Below are 17,189 nucleotides of genomic sequence, written 5' to 3' on the forward strand. Positions count from 1 at the left end.
AATGACGCCATACAAAAACCTTTGTCTAAATGGTTCCATAAAGAACCTTTCTGTTTCACAAAAGGTTCTTTGTGGTGAAAGAAGTTTCTTCAGATTATAAAAAGAACATTTAACTGAATGGTTCTTTGTGGAACCAAAAATGAACTTTTTAAAGCACCTTTATTTTAAAGAGTGTACTACCTCTTCTTCTTTTGTTCAGTGGCCATTTACATAGGTTATATGCATATCTGCTAAATGGTGGTTGTGTAATCTATACTCAATCTTTTTTTTTAAATCTTTGATCACTGAGAATAAGAATTCAATTGTTTGTTTGATGCTGATTATATAAGACATATGTATTTTTTTTATAGAAATACATTATACAAAATGCAGTATTAGATCTGACATGGTTTCCAACCTTATTCAAGTAGAAAAAATGTCATGCTTTCAAGGATGCGCATTTAATACATGGGAGTAGGAACATATAAAATAGCCAAAAAGTGTTTAAAACGTGTTCAAACGTGCTCTTTGAGGAAGTGTATCTGCTTTGCCCGTTAAAATATATTTGTATATACATTTAAAATATAGTGAATTAACCTACAAACTCAATCATAATGCACAATCTTTACATCTGAAATGTATTTTGTAATGAAGCTAGTCATTGTAATGCAGTGTTTCACCGGTTAACCAGTTCCCTTACATGTTTTCGAATTATCAGCATCGCTTGTAATGATTTTAAAAAGCATGTATAGTTAGTTGTGAAACCAAGCTTTTCAGAACTACGAATCAATTAATCGATTGCATCACAAAATTATTCACTATTTTGAAGCACATTGTGAATCACTTAAATCAGATTATGACCTTTAAAGCGTGTATCTCAAATCATTTGATTCAGATCAGGACTACGGTGTGGATTCATGAATCATTTGATTTAAATCTGAACTTCGGATCGGGTTTGTGAATCTTTTTATTCAGATCGGAACTTTGCTAATCATGAGTACAAAACAGTACAAAACATCAAACCATTAAGGCAGTACAGTTATAAAAAAGCAAATAAAGAAAATCAAAAGAAAGACAGAATACACAAATACAAATTCCTTAAGAAAATCATGGTTTTATTATAGTAAAAGTGTACAAAACAAGGTAAATTTAGCTGCAAAAAGCGATTACGGGGCCAAGCCACTGAAGGGCTGTAGCGCAATGCAAAGCAGGAAGAACAAAAACAGCAGAAATTGAATGCACATGAAAAACGGTCAGTTCAGAAGGATTGCAGAAGTTTTATAGTTCAGGAAAGTTGCTCCACATGGTACTCTAACCCACAACATGACAGGCTTCAGAGCCAGTGGCTGAGTGCACCACTCAGTTGACACACATCAGTGAGAATGAGCTCACAAAAGCATGACTTAACATTTTAGACAGATTAGCATGCTAAGCTAACTTAATACTGAAGTAGTTTATGGTTAAACTGATAACTAAAGAGCCACATTAGAACAAATGGCAACCAGTTAGCATGCTAACCAATTAGCATGAACACTAGGTGGAGCTGTGTTCAAACTTCTCAGGTACATCTAGAACACGCTGTTGATGATCCCTACCAATTTTTGTGTAGATATGTCAAAAGGTTCAAAATATATTACAAATTATGTCAAATTTCAAAATGCCAATCCTGGCTAATGCCAATGCCAATTCGCAGACACCAAGAACATAAGTTTCAGAAATAGTGTTCAAAAGTTATAAGCAAAAAGGTGCATTTTTAGTATCTCACGACCCATAGATGGCGTGTTCCTAACTTTGGCATAGTCCCTAAGAGCGTGGTTTTGATGACGCATACCAAGTTTCATTTCAACTGATCAAAGTTTGGCCAAGATATAGCCTCTGAACCAATTTAGGGTCAACATTGTTAATTTTACGACATCATAACTCTTGAACAAAGATGAATGAAGGAAAAAAAATGTTCAGTCATTTCTGTGTAGCTCAGTCCAAAGATCATTTGAGCCAATTTTGGGAAGAATTGGATCAACTTTTAAGGAGGAGTAACAAAAACAATAATGTACTTTTCAAAATGGCCACTACTGTATTGAGAGGAGTCTTAATGTAAGCTATTGATTGTGATCAGCAGAAAGAGAGGAATCAGGTGTACTAATTTCTTTTTTCTAGAATTAGGGGTTCAGGATTTATTACCATTTTAATGTTGAATATTTGAACTAGTGGTGGTGCTATAGAGTTGGTCCTAGAGACCCCATAGTTGGTTAGATTACTATTCATGGCCATCACTAAAAGTGTGCCAAATTTCACAAATTTCTTATGTTCCCTTCATAGGGCTGCCATAGACTCCCATTGGATGAAAATAATAATAAAAAAAAACCCATACAGATAACCAATTAGCATGAACACTAGGTGGCGCTTTGTTCAAACTTCTCAGGTACGTCTGGGACATGCTGTCGATGATCCCTATCAATTTTTGTGTAGACATGTCAAAAGGTTCAAAATATATTGCAAATTATGTCAAATTTCAAAATGGCGGACATATGGTTTAGCCAATCCCAGCAAGATTGATATCCTCTGATTCAGCATGAGCCAAGGAATTCACAGACACCAAGATAACCTAATTTTCTGACAAACAGTTTGAAAGTTATTAGCAAAAATTTGTATTTTTAGTATCTCAAAACCCATAGGTGGCACTGTTCCCAAATTTGGCATGGACCCTCAGAGCGTGATTTTGATGAAGCATACCAAGTTTTATTTGAATTGATCAAAGTTTGGCCAAGATATATAGCCTCTGAACCAATTTTGGGTCAACCTCATTAACTTTGCCACATCATAACTTTTGAACAAAGATGAATAAAAAAATCTGTTTAGTCATTTCTGTGCAGCTCAGTCAATTTGGGGAAGAATTGGATCAATTTTCAAGGAGGAGTAGCAAAAAAAAACAATACTGTACTTTTCAAAATGTCCGCTACTGAGTGGAGTCTTAATGTAAGCTTCTGATTGTGATCAGCAGGAAGAGAGGAATCAGGTGTACTAAGTTTCTTTTACCAGAATTATTGAACTAATGTTTAATTAAAACACCGCTGTCGATCAAATCGTTTGATCAAAATCAAATTGATTGAGAAGATGTCAAATACCTACTTTTATGAACTAGCCAAAGGTTTGTCGCTCAATCTGGAAACAAAAGTTTCCAGGGTTGTTTAGAAAAAGGGCCTGTCCGTATTTACCCAAAATCCTATAAAGCCTAAAAGAAAACTCAAAACTTTACAAAACCTGGCACATACGATTAGTGATTCTAAACAAGCATGCAAAGTTTTAAGGAAATTGTAAACGTTACAAAACATAATGTTTCTATGGTAAATTACCTGTATTTGGGGAAAAAAAGGCTTGCTACGTAATGTCTTTTTTCAAATGTGCTTAAATGCCTTAAAGCGCTTAAACCCTCGTAATCGCAGCTTGCAGCTATATTTATAAGTGATGTTGTAGAACATAATTAAAATGCTCAAAGCAACAGCATGACTTGGCATGACAGATGCTGACAGAGTGATTTTAGAATTTCTTGAATATCTTCATTGGCTTTAAAAACACACAACGCACAGCAGCTTTTAATAGTCTTGGTGATGGAGATGCATGTTTTAGTGGGTTCTGATGTGACAATGATGAACAACTAATATTTAAGTAATATGTGCATTCAGTTTTATGCTGATAGTTTTATTTTGGTTTGTAGTTATCTTCAAATCTGATCTGCACTGCTGTATAAAATCACAACATCAATGTGATCTGAATTATTTCCAGTAAAACTGCAGTGGTTTGTCAGCAGAGCTGTGGAGAAAGTAAGTGGATATTTTAACAGACGTCTTTATCCTGAGCGAATGCAGATTGTTACAGCGAGTGTCTTTGTTCATTTGTCTGACTAATGTTTTAGTTGATGATATCTGCTACTGTGCTCCTAGCTGTCACAGTTCTGTCTGTTTGTCTACTTGGTTTCTCCCATTGTCTCCCCCCGTCGATCTGTCTACTTTAGTTTAGTCCTTGTTAGCGTCATCTGGTTCACTTGTCTGTCATTATTAGTTAGCCTTTATAAGTCTGTCTTTGTGATGAGTCTCCTGTCGGTCTTTGTTGTGGATTTAAGTTTAAGTGTGTGTGGATGTCTCTCCGTGTTTCTGCCTGTTCTACTCAAAGATCATTAAATATACTATTTGTTTCGTACGTCGTATCCCGTCTTCCATCCAGCACCAGCAACTCTAACAGAAAGAGCGACCAAAAACAGTTTTTTCCCGGCGTCTTCCTTTTGCGTTTATTTTTCGTTCTTTTTTCCCAGTGTTTTGTTTTTTGTATTTTTATAATGGACCCTACTGTTCTCCTCATCCTCCTGAGGCAGGGGGAACGCTCTCTTGAGGACCACACCCGTGATTTCCTCATCCTGGCAGAACACTCCCACTTCCCGGATAGCAGCCTCTGCCAGTTTTACTTCATTGGCCTGAACACCACCACCAAGGCGCTGCTATCCGGGGAGGGCCCTCAAGAGAGCTTGCCGGAGTACATCTAGTGGGTGCTGAAATCCTGTGGATCGTTGTGGACCATCGACATCGTCGAGGAGGACGTCAGCCCCACTCCAGACCCAGAGCCCAGCCACCATCACCCCGACTAGCGGAGTGCAAGCTCGGCATCACCGCGGACGGAGAGCCTGAGCCAAGAGCGACAGAGTTTTGGAGTGCCAATGAGCCAGAGCCCAACACGTCCGACCAGGTGCGAGAGCCGGCTACAGTGCCCGCGACGGTGGAGCAAGAGAGGGTTATGGAGAGCCCTGCCCACTGCACTACTGCTGGGGGTGAGCTGGAACAGAACTCAGGGGACTTGATTGACTTCTTCACTGAAATTTCAAATTGTTATGAACTACCTGTCTGCTAGAGCTGCACAATTAATCGTTAAAAGATCATGATCTCGATTCGACCCCCCACACAATCTTAATCCAGCATTTATACGATTTAGCCAATTATATTTTATTTATATTTTACAGAACTTTCGCTAGCCTAATTACTTCACAGACTGCTGTAAGCTGATGCAGTGACAGGTTCGCCGTTCTCTCCAACATTACATAACCATTAAAACTTTTTTTTTTGTTAATGTTGTTAATTTTGTTAATTTTGTTGTTAATATTTTTGTTAATATAATCACTTGTATTGCAGAATGCACGCTCAGTGCCTCCGAGACTTTCATGCGATCGTTAAAATGAAACCAAAAGTAAACCACGCACGCGCATTCAAAAGCAATTTTAATACCCCGCGTTTAGAAAGCGACTCCCCAATGTGCGCAAATTGGGCTACATAAAATATCTAGGCTGTTATTAGTATGTGGGCTATTATAAGTTGATTTATGGACCAGCAGAGCAATGGAACCATATATAAAAACATTTTGATGTTGATGTACATTTTTTATGTTAATGCAATGTCTGATTTTAATTAGCTTTCAAAGGATGAATTTTGAAATTGTAAGTTTTCATCTGATATATCATTTATGCTTTCTTAAGTGTAATAGAGAAAAAGGCAACGAGGAAATCTGTTTGTGAAAAAGGTCAGAACTCCTGTTATGAAGTAGTTTTTTGAGGTGCACTCTTGTCATAAATTAATCTATGATATCATAAAAAAAAATTCTACATAATTTGTAACAAAACAAAAAAAAAGTCAAATATCAATTTAGGAGCCTTATGGTGCGTTCACACCGGACGCGACTTGCGCGGAAAAACCGCGCTATTCGCGCGTAGTTGAACGCTTGAACATTTGAGTTTACTCGCGCCATTTAACCACAAACAGCAACGGTGAATTTGTCCTCCATTGTTGTTTCGGATTTCTGCCACCATCACTACTAGAGCAAGTTCCTGATTGGTTAACGTGGCGCGGATTTTCGGCAAAGTTCAGATTTTTGAACTCACGCGTTTCACTCGGCAATCGCTTGAAACGCTCAATGCGCGCCGTTTCACTCGCGCTATTCCCGCGTTTCGCGCCACCTCATTCGCGCGTTTCGCACCGCAGGATGGCTTTTCGCGTCTTTGCATTGACTTAACATGTAAATCACTCGCGCTTGCCGCTTCATTCGCGTCCGGTGTGAACGCACCATTAGACCTTTCCAACGATATATAGTTTGCCATAAGCATTTATTTGTAAAATGGTGAAGTAAACTTGGCCATCCCAAAGAGTGGACGGGTGACAGACATAAAATGTTGAAAGGCAAGTGTTTCTAGCTAAGAATTTTTAAATCGCTTTACTCTGACATAATACCTTTGTATCTGTCACGATCCAGGCGGGGTTGAGGAGTGGAGAATGATGAGGAGAACCGGAGTAAATGAAAACGTAAATAATTTATTAAATAAAATACTGTAACTAATACAAACAAACAAAAACCGGGAGTATAGGATGAGCACATGAAAACAAGCAAACAGAGGTAACAGAAATCATTGACAGACAAATGGGGAGTGCACACACAGACTCTTAAATATACTGAAATGGGGCGTGGTCACAAACAAGACAACAAGATAACAAGGGGGAAATACAAATATGGGCATGACTGAACTAACTAAACAATACCAAAAGGGGAGACAAGGACTAAACCATAAGCTAGAAACATAGGGGAAAAGACACTAGGAAAACATGACAGAACACAGACATGATCCTGACATTACCCCCCCCCCTCCCCCGAAGGTGCGTCCCGCGCCTAATAACATACAAGGGGAGGGAGGGTGGGCGCCCTGGAGACCACTTAGAGGACACAGAGGACACGAGATACTGAGGTGGTCTCCAGGGCGGATCAGGGATCTCAGGTGGCCATGGCGGGTCGGGAAGCTCAGGGAGCCATGGCCGGGTAAACAGTCCAGACGGCCATGGTGGATCTGGCGGCTCAGGCAGCCATGGCCGGGACAACAGTTCAGGAGGCCATGGCGGATCTGGTGGTTCAGGAAACCACGGCCGGGTAAACAGTCCAGGTGGCCATGGCCGGGTAAACAGTCCAGGTGGCCATGGCCGGATAAACAGTCCAGGTGGCCATGGCCGGGTAAACAGTCCAGGTGGCCATGGCCAGGTAAACAGTCCAGGTGGCCATGGCCGGGTAAACAGTCCAGGTGGCCATGGCCGATCAGGGGAGTAGCCCCCCCAAAAAAAAATTCTTGGGGGAACCTAGGGTATAGTCCACACAGGAGATCACGGAAGGGCGCGCAGGAGAGAGCTCCGGCTCTGGAGGGCACGCGGGCTCTTGAGGAGCGGGCTCTGGACGGCGCGGGCTCTGGACGGCGCTCTTGAGGAGCGGGCTCTGGAGGACTGGACGACCCCAGCGGAGACTCTGGAGGGCTGGGCGTCTCCAGCGGAGACTCTGGAAGAGCAGGCTCTGGGCGAGCGGTCACTGGAGGGCTCTCTGGCGGCGCAGTCACTGGAGGGCGCTCTGGCGGCGTAGTCACTGGAGGGCGCTCTGGCGGCGCAGTCACTGGAGGGCGCTCTGGCGGTGCAGTCACTGGAGAGCGCTCTGGCGGCGCAGTCACTGGAGGGCGCTCGGGCGGCTCAGTCACTGGAGGGCGCTCTGGCGGCGTATTCACTGGAGGGCGCTCTGGCGGCGCAGTCACTGGAGGGCGCTCGGGCGGCGCAGTCACTGGAGGGCTGGGCGGAACCAGCGGAGACTCTGGAAGGCTGGGCGAAACCAGCGGAGACTCTGGAAGGCTGGGCGGAACCAGCGGAGACTTTGACTTGGCAGTCGCCATCTTGGGTGCAGACTCAGGCTTGGTAGCCATCTTGGCCGGGAACTCAGGCTTGGCGGCCATCTTGGCCAGGAACTCAGGAACGGCGGTCATCTTGACCGGGAACTCAGGCTTGGCGGCCATCTTGGCTGGGAACTCAGGAACGGCGGCCATCTTGGCCACGGATTCAGGAACGGCGGCCATCTTGGCCGGGAACTCAGGCTTGGTGGCCATCTTGACCGGGAACTCAGGCTTGGCGGCCATCTTGGCCGAGGGTCCAGGAACGGCGGCCATCTTGGCCGAGGACTCCTGCGTGGCAGCCATTTTGCGTGCAGACTCCTGCGTGGCAGCCATCTTGTGAACTGGCCTGGCGGCCATTTTGCTTGCAGAATCTGGTGTGGCAGCCATCTTGTGAACAGGCATGGCGGGCATTTTGCGAGCTGACGCTGCGGCCTGAGATACTGGGCTGATGGCGGCGGCCGGCAGATTAGAGCACAGGGATGAGGCCGGCCGCATCGGGCTGAGGACCATTGTGGGGGTTAGGAGGACTTGGGGACACGTGGGAGGCAAGGAGGGTGTGAGGTCGCTGGAGTGATATGTGGAGGGTAGAGGCTGTGGGTGAGATGGGGTGACTGCATGTTTCCAGATGGCAGGAGGATTACTATCCTCCACCATGACTTGGAACGGGGAATCACATAAATCAAGAACAAAATTCACAAAATCTGCTACGGGACGGTAGCAATCATTTGGAGTAATTAACTGAAACAAAGAATCATCTTTTAGCCCCATCTGGAAACATGCATTCACCATCTTGTCACTCCATCCCACCAGATGGTAAACACTCAAAAATTCCTCCACATACTCCTCCAGCGAACGCTCACCTTGTTGCAGGTTCCAGAGCTGGTCCTCAGCCCGGTTCATCTTCTTGTTTGGTCCGTCAATCTGTCACGATCCAGGCGGGGTTGAGGAGTGGAGAATGATGAGGAGAACCGGAGTAAATGAAAACGTAAATAATTTATTAAATAAAATACTGTAACTAATACAAACAAACAAAAACCGGGAGTATAGGATGAGCACATGAAAACAAGCAAACAGAGGTAACAGAAATCATTGACGGACAAATGGGGAGTGCACACACAGACTCTTAAATATACTGAAATGGGGGCGTGGTCACAAACAAGATAATAAGGGGGAAATACAAATATGGGCATGACTGAACTAACTAAACAATACCAAAAGGGGAGACAAGGACTAAACCATAAGCTAGAAACATAGGGGAAAAGACACTAGGAAAACATGACAGAACACAGACATGATACTGACAGTATGTTTAATGGTGATTTTCTTTACATTATTTTTCATTGCATTTCTTTAAATTTAAAGCAAAGTTTATTATGTCTTATTATGTCTTATTTTACTGCTATTTTACTGCTGTTTGATAACCAAATGTTCAGGGGTCTCTTTAAAATAAAAAGTTTACCAGAATCGTGAGAGAATCATGATCTTTATTCTAAGCAAAAAAATTGTGATTCTCATTTTATTCAGAATCGTGCAGCTCTACTGTCTGCCTGGACTTCCCACACACCAACCCTCTTCTGCCTGTGTCAGCATCTGCCTGGTCACCACTGGTTCCGTCCAGCCGTCCTGAATCTCCGCTGGTTCCGTCCAGTCGTCCAGAGTCACCGCTTATCCCGTCCAGCCTTTCAGCCTCAGAGTCCAGAACTCCACCTCGACCCTCCGACCCTGCGGCTCCACCACGGCTCTTAGCTCCCTCGTCTCCGCCATCGCCCGTCGTTCCACCAGCTCCACCGGGCTTCCTAATCCCTCCAGCTCCGCCTTGGTCAGTCGTTGTCCCGCCATCGCCTACGGACTCTACTCCTCTGGTGTGCCTCGTCGCTCTGTCCCATCGGCTCCGTTGGGCTCTTCCCTCCCCCCGGCTCCGCCTCAGTCCTCTGTTGCTCCTGCTCCACCGCGGACCTCCGGATCTCCGCCTCCGCCTTGGTCGCCAAAGCCTCGGGCTCCGCCTTGGCCCTCCAGATCCTCGGTGTCACCCAGGATCTTCGGCTCTCCGTCTCCGCCTCGGGCTCCTCCTCTACCTGCTCTGTCGGTTGGACCCCTGGAGTTGTCTTCATGGCTGTGGCCTGGGTCTCGCTCTGTTCCTCCTGCTCCGGGTCCCTCCTGTTTCCTCCCTGGCTCCTCCCACCTTCGTCACCTCCTTGGACTTTGTTTTCTGTTCCCATGACTCTGTTTTTGTCCCCCTCCGGGGGTGCCGTCATCCGCCGAAGCCTCCTCCCACATGGACTCTGTTTTTCTGCTGTTTTTTCACCCCTCTTGTCCTTTTTGTTTTCGTTTTCTATGGTGCGAGGACGTGCCTATTCGGAGGGGGGCGTAATGTCACAGTTCTGTCTGTTTGTCTACTTGGTTGCTCCCATTGTCTCCCCCCGTCGATCTGTCTAGTTTAGTTTAGTCCTTGTTAGCGTCATCTGGTTCACCTGTCCGTCATTATTAGTTAGCCTTTATAAGTCTGTCTTTGTGATGAGTTCCCTGTCGGTCTTTATTGTGGATTTAAGTTTCAGTGTGTGTGGATGTCTCTCCGTGTTCCTGCCTGTTCTATTTAAAGATTATTAAATATATAAATATAATATTTGTTTTGTAAGTCGTATCCTGTCTTCCATCCAGCACCAGCAACTGTAACACTAGCAAATGAGATTTAAACAAACAGTGAATATTAAAAAAATGAAGTATGTATATAAATGCAGAACAAGAGATTTCAGTAATTCCTAATTTCTCTTTTTATTTATGCAAAATTACGTATAAAGTGTCAATGTTTTTGAAATGTATTTACATGCATAAAATGCAAACTATGAACATAGCTTTAAGAAGAGAAATGAATTAGCCATTTTATTCTGGTTAATTAAAACAAAAACAATTCATCACAGAATACTGATAAACACAAAACTTCTTTTGAACTGTAGTGTAAATGACATTGTGAGGTAAATGTTCAGCAAACCAATCAAATAAACTAGTGAGAAAGTTGTGTAAGGGATTAATTACATTTAATTTAGCTCAAAGGGAATCTAATAATTCAATAGGGAATTTGAACAGAATCGCTGTTTTACGGCTGTTCAGAGTCGACCTGCGATTCATTAAACGAGCCGTGTAACAGAAACTCTGCAATGGATATTAATATCCAGAATATAGTGAAACACTATATATTAGCACAGTAGCAAAATCGGCAGTTTAAGACATTAACTTGTAAGCACAAAACACAAGATACTTATCTTTTCTAATAAAAATATGATTTTATTGGATAAACTTAACACATACAAACTAATCTAACATAAACACACGCATTCACACAGGTTGCAGAAAGAGAAAGTGAGGAAAGAATGAGTTTAAAGGAATGAAAATATGAAGTCCCAAGTTTATAGCAATATGTGCAATTGCTTAGACCTGAACAACCATCAATCACTTAATTAACCCTCGTATTGAGTCTCTCAAAGAGGTTATTAAACTTTATATCAAAATGCACCAGTTCAGTCGAATCTGGAGGTTGTACTTGCGTTGCCTTGTGTTGAGGGAATTCCTTTCGCGCGTCGCTCCAGAAAGGGGTTTCCCGAGGTTGCTGATTGGTTGGTTCTGTGGTCCTTTATGAAGTCTTGGGCGTTGGCTGAGGATGCGAGTTGTGCGCTGTTAAAGTTCAGGTCAGCGAAGACGTTTGGGTAGGTCGCGGCTTGCACAAAACTTAACTAGAACACGAAACTCTCAACGGAAAGAAATAACAGAATTAAAGTAAAAGACAGGAGTGTAATGATCTCCTCATGTTTCCTTTAGAGGAGCAGCTGGCATGCAGGCCAGGCAGCGTCGAGACGCGGCGGCACAAGAGAGCAAGGGTATGGAGTAAAAGCGTAAGGGAAGAGTAAGAGAGAGAGAGATTTGATGGTGTCCTGGGTATTTAAACTCAGCTTTTGGACACATCCCAAATGGTGTCTTGACCAATTAGAACATTGTCCTAAGTCGGGGTACTGCTGGTTTCTCCTCCCAACCATAAATCACAATGTTATCTTATCAGTCCAATTTTCCCGCTCTTGGCAAAGTTAAATTTGGACATGATTTCTATAACAAGACTACAATACATTTTACAAAGAATTGAATTATATAAACATTTCAAGAATGGAATTTCAAACTCAGGCCTACCGAACACCAATATAAACCATTAAGCTATTCAATAGTTATTAAAAAGAACATACACAATAAGTGATTAAAACATAATAGGCAAATGTGTGGGTTACATAAATGATAGGAAAAGTGCATAGAAATGATGAGTTGCTCATGAGTCCTTTTTTATCATCATTTTAGGTGTATATGTGAACAGGCAGTTTCCTGTGCCATTCTGTGGACGTAAGGATGTGTTCTGTGAGGGTCTGTTCTCTGAGCTGGAGGTCAAAAGGTTAGGGAAGGAATTTCAGTCTGTGTCCCCTGTGTGGGAGAGCCCACCAACCGAAATCTCTAATGATTCTCATGTGATGTGCCTTTTGTGGGATTTGGGTCTGTAGAAGTGTTGCAAAACTTCTAATTGAACCTCCTGAATTGTCTGATTCGCGCTGAAATCCTACAGTTGTAAGTCAGATTTTGTGATTTAGTCACTATTAGCTTCAAATTATTATAAAAACTTGAATGAAATAATGAAATAATGCACTGCATAAAAAGGAAATTAAAGAACCAATAAATACACAACAGCATGGAAAAATTAGAAAACAAATAACAAATGTGACAGCATTTCTCTTTAAATGGAAATATGCTTTTGTAAATCCTAATATTAGCAGAAATATTCCTGTCTTCACACTAAACAAAGCAAACACAGTCACAAGTCCCATTGAGAGCATCACCCCTACTAAACAAAACAGAAATAACTTAAATGCAAAGACTAAAGTTGTACGAGCTTGCATTTGAGCTGGTACAATGGAGTAAATAGTGTGTAAAAAAGCCATGAATGTGATGCCAAGAGCAGCATGGCACGCTATGAGCACATCTGACCACGTCCGTACACTGAGAGCAGCTCCTAGAGTCAGTCCTAGACCTACTATAAACACTATACTGGGAAATGTAAAGATCATGATTAGAAACATTATGATTTGGTGTGCGTGTCGTGAATTCGCAAGGTCATGATATGCAGCGGCTGTTGCAAAAGTGGAGGATAGGATCAGATTTAAAGGAACGGCAGAATCTGGATTGAGAATGTTTCTTAAAGTGATTGAAAAACTAATAAGTACAAACAGAATTTTCGCAAAATGAAAACGCCTTACTTTAGTGAAAATAAAAGCTGTGTTCAGTAGAATGAGAACAATCCATCCTGCAGTTCCTCCTGAATTGTCATGTTCTTCATGCACACTTTGGCTGGTCTCTTCTGTGTCCAACTCTTGTGTCAACACTGAGTAAAATCTGTGATCATTGAGCCAAACTAGCTTGTCTATTTCTGCTAAAAGAGCTGCAGTTTGAGCAGGTTTTGGTTCAGAGTCACTTATAATGTGAAATCTTCCTCCACACGCATTGATTAATTCTCTGGAGGCTCCTGTGAGATGTTCCTGGTGATTTAGGAGCAGAAGAACAATGCAGTACTGCAGGACTTCTGCTCCCAGCAGCTCTTGGGCTCGTTTCACAATATCACACTGTTGTGGTTGTTGATCTTCTAGATTCAGGACCATTAAAGCGGCGTGAGGTCCAGGAGATGAGAGAAACAGCGCTGGTGTGAAGGTTTGTCTCGCTGTGTCCTCCTCACAGAGGTTTGGTCCAGTGACCAGCATCATTTTACGACCCTCATCTGTTATTACTAGAGTCTTTATGAGACTTGAGTCAATCTCTCTGTGCTCCTGTCCACCATCTTTCTCTCCTGACAGAAGATCTGCAGCTCTGGATCTGGACTGACCTCTGGTTCCCACAATCAGGATCCTCAGAGCCTCATCATGAGAAGCTGGAAGAGAGAGTGAAACAATATTTGCCAATGGGGTAAGAAATATAATCAAGATAGAATAGAACCCAAGTGCAGTTTATTTACAATGACATGAAATCCATAATGCAAACAATGACTTGACTTGGAATGGATACAGACTTGGCATGAAATAAACACAGCAGCAGATTACAACATTAATGCATAACAAGGAACAATGGAACAAGATGGCTACTTATACCAAACAATGAGGGTCACATCACACAAACCAATCAATGAAAAACAAGGCACAAGACTAGAGCAACCAATGAACAAAGAGAACAGAGAACCGCATGGCAAAGAAATGAACCAATGAAAGCATGACACAATGAACAGAGGAAGCAATAGCAGGAATACATGAGGGAAAGGGAAGCAAATACATAATAAAAGAACAAAACCCAAACCACACGTTACAGCATTATAATGAATGCATAATGCATTTAAAAAAAACTTTATAACGTGTTATCATCTATGATACTTAAGTATCTGAGGTCATAACTTTAAAGATTATGATTATTTATAATGCTCAATAGTCACCATAATAAATCTACCTAATTTATAATGGACTATATCATATTACATTTATTTTTTTACATTATGGGTCCCCTATAAGCAAGTTTGCAACTACATGTCAACTAAAACTGCTTAGAGTATTAGCAGACTTAGGTTAGTAGAAGGTTCACATACTTGCAAGTTTACTCACTCACTAAACAGTTTGTCTTTTGGGGAACCATCAAAATACAGTGTTGGCATATATTTAGCATCCTAATAATTACTGCTAGCTGATATGCAGTTGCAGAGTTACTTATCAAAAGCTGTCTAAAGGGTACTATTAAAATAATCAAACTGATAATACAAATGTGTCATATTACACATTCATCTGATCCGATACCTGATCTTATGGCTCTCTAAGAAATATTATTATTGTTATTTATAGGTGGTCCTTGTATGCTTTAAGTAAAGTGACATGAGTAACATGGCAAGATATGAGACTTACAATACGTTATATCAATGCATTAAAAGCTATAACCACAAATACGTTAAAAATGTTCTTATGAATTCTCTTGAGATGATACAACATGTTATAAGTTTTTTTTTAGAATGCATTATGCATTCATTACAATGCCTTAATAATACCCTTATAAATACGTGCCTTATAGAAAGTGTTAACCTCAATATCATTCATTTCTTTTATTAATATACACTTGTTTTCTCTAAAATGCTGTATTTTCCAATCAGATCAACAATCAAGGTGCTAACAAAGCTTTCATTTTTCGTTTAAAATCTCAGAGAACACAAACTGAAAAGATAAAGAAGACAGCAGATACTAACCTTCTGAAGATGAGATGTTAAATGCAAGAATCAATATTAGCAGCCAGTTTGCTTTTATTTTATTTGACTTCATCTTATAACCGCAGATATGGTCTCACAAAGTGAAGTCCAGAGCTTTCTTTTGTTTTGAGAAAACTTGAAAAGCCTGTCATGCACGTAAAGGGGTCGTGTTGTGGCGTTATCAGGGTTATGTTGTTTTTCATTGTGTTTTTTAACGCTTCTGTCATTCCACACATTCCCAGTCTGTTTAACTGTTGCATTTAGTCCAGAAAGCAAGGTTAACTTGCCGAAACATATACTCTGAACTCTCAGTTGATTAACCCAAACCTTGCTTACTTGAGGTTCAGTCAAATCAGATTTTATTTATAGCGAACACACAGGACATTGAGTCACCAAGGAAATAGACACTAATAAAGGGTTTCATACACTCTTCAAAATAAAGGTGCTTAATGACGCCATACAAAAACCTTTGTCTAAATGGTTCCATAAAGAACCTTTCTGTTTCACAAAAGGTTCTTTGTGGTGAAAGAAGTTTCTTCAGATTATAAAAAGGTAAGAAAGAGATGGTTCTTTAAAGAACCTTTAACTGAATGGTTCTTTGTGGAACCAAAAATGAACATTTTAAAGCACCTTTATTTTAAAGAGTGTACTACCTCTTCTTCTTTTGTTCAGTGGCCATTTACATAGGTTATATGCATATCTGCTAAATGGTGGTTGTGTAATCTATACTCAATCTTTTTTTTTAAATATTTGATCACTGAGAATAAGAATTCAATTGTTTGTTTGATGCTGATTATATAAGACATGTATTTTTTTTATAGAAATACATTATACAAAATGCAGTATTAGATCTGACATGGTTTCCAACCTTATTCAAGTAGAAAAAATGTCATGCTTTCAAGGATGCGCATTTAATACATGGGAGTAGGAACATATAAAATAGCCAAAAAGTGTTTAAAATGTGTTCAAACGTGCTCTTTATGTGTATCTGCTTTGCCCGTTAAAATATATTTGTATATACATTTAAAATATAGTGAATTAACCTACAAACTCAATCATAATGCACAATCTTTACATCTGAAATGTATTTTGTGATGAAGCTAGTCATTGTAATGCAGTGTTTCACCGGTTAACCAGTTCCCTTACATGTTTTCGAATTATCAGCATCGCTTGTAATGATTTTAAAAAGCATGTATAGTTAGTTGTGAAACCAAGCTTTTCAGAACTACGAATCAATTAATCGATTGCATCACAAAATTATTCACTATTTTGAAGAACATTGTGAATCACTTAAATCAGATTATGACCTTTAAAGCATGTATCTCAAATCATTTGATTCAGATCAGGACTACGGTGTGGATTCATGAATCATTTGATTTAAATCGGAACTTCGGATCGGGTTTGTGAATCTTTTTATTCAGATCGGAACTTTGCTAATCATGAGTACAAAACAGTACAAAACATCAAACCATTCAGGCAGTACAGTTATAAAAAAGCAAAACAAAGAAAATCAAAAGAAAGAAAGAATACACAAATACAAATTCCTTAAGAAAATCATGGTTTTATTATAGTAAAAGTGTACAAAACAAGGTAAATTTAGCTGCAAAAAGCGATTACGGGGCCAAGCCACTGAAGGGCTGTAGCGCAATGCAAAGCAGGAAGAACAAAAACAGCAGAAATTGAATGCACATGAAAAACGGTCAGTTCAGAAGGATTGCAGAAATTTTATAGTTCAGGAAAGTTGCTCCACATGGTACTCTAACCCAAAACATGACAGGCTTCAGAGCCAGTGGCTGAGTGCACCACTCAGTTGACACACATCAGTGAGAATGAGCTCACAAAAGCATGACTTAACATTTTAGACAGATTAGCATGCTAAGCTAACTTAATACTAAAGTAGTTTATGGTTAAACTGATAACTAAAGAGCCACATTAGAACAAATGGCAACCAGTTAGCATGCTAACCAATTAGCATGAACACTAGGTGGAGCTGTGTTCAAACTTCTCAGGTACATCTAGAACACGCTGTTGATGATCCCTACCAATTTGTGTGTAGATATGTCAAAAGGTTCAAAATATATTACAAATTATGTCAAATTTCAAAATGCCAATCCTGGCTAATGCCAATGCCAATTCGCAGACACCAAGAACATAAGTTTCAGAAATAGTTTTCAAATGTTATAA

Source organism: Garra rufa, chromosome 25 (genome assembly GCF_049309525.1).
Source record: "Garra rufa chromosome 25, GarRuf1.0, whole genome shotgun sequence".
In the NCBI taxonomy this organism is placed as follows: domain Eukaryota; kingdom Metazoa; phylum Chordata; class Actinopteri; order Cypriniformes; family Cyprinidae; genus Garra; species Garra rufa.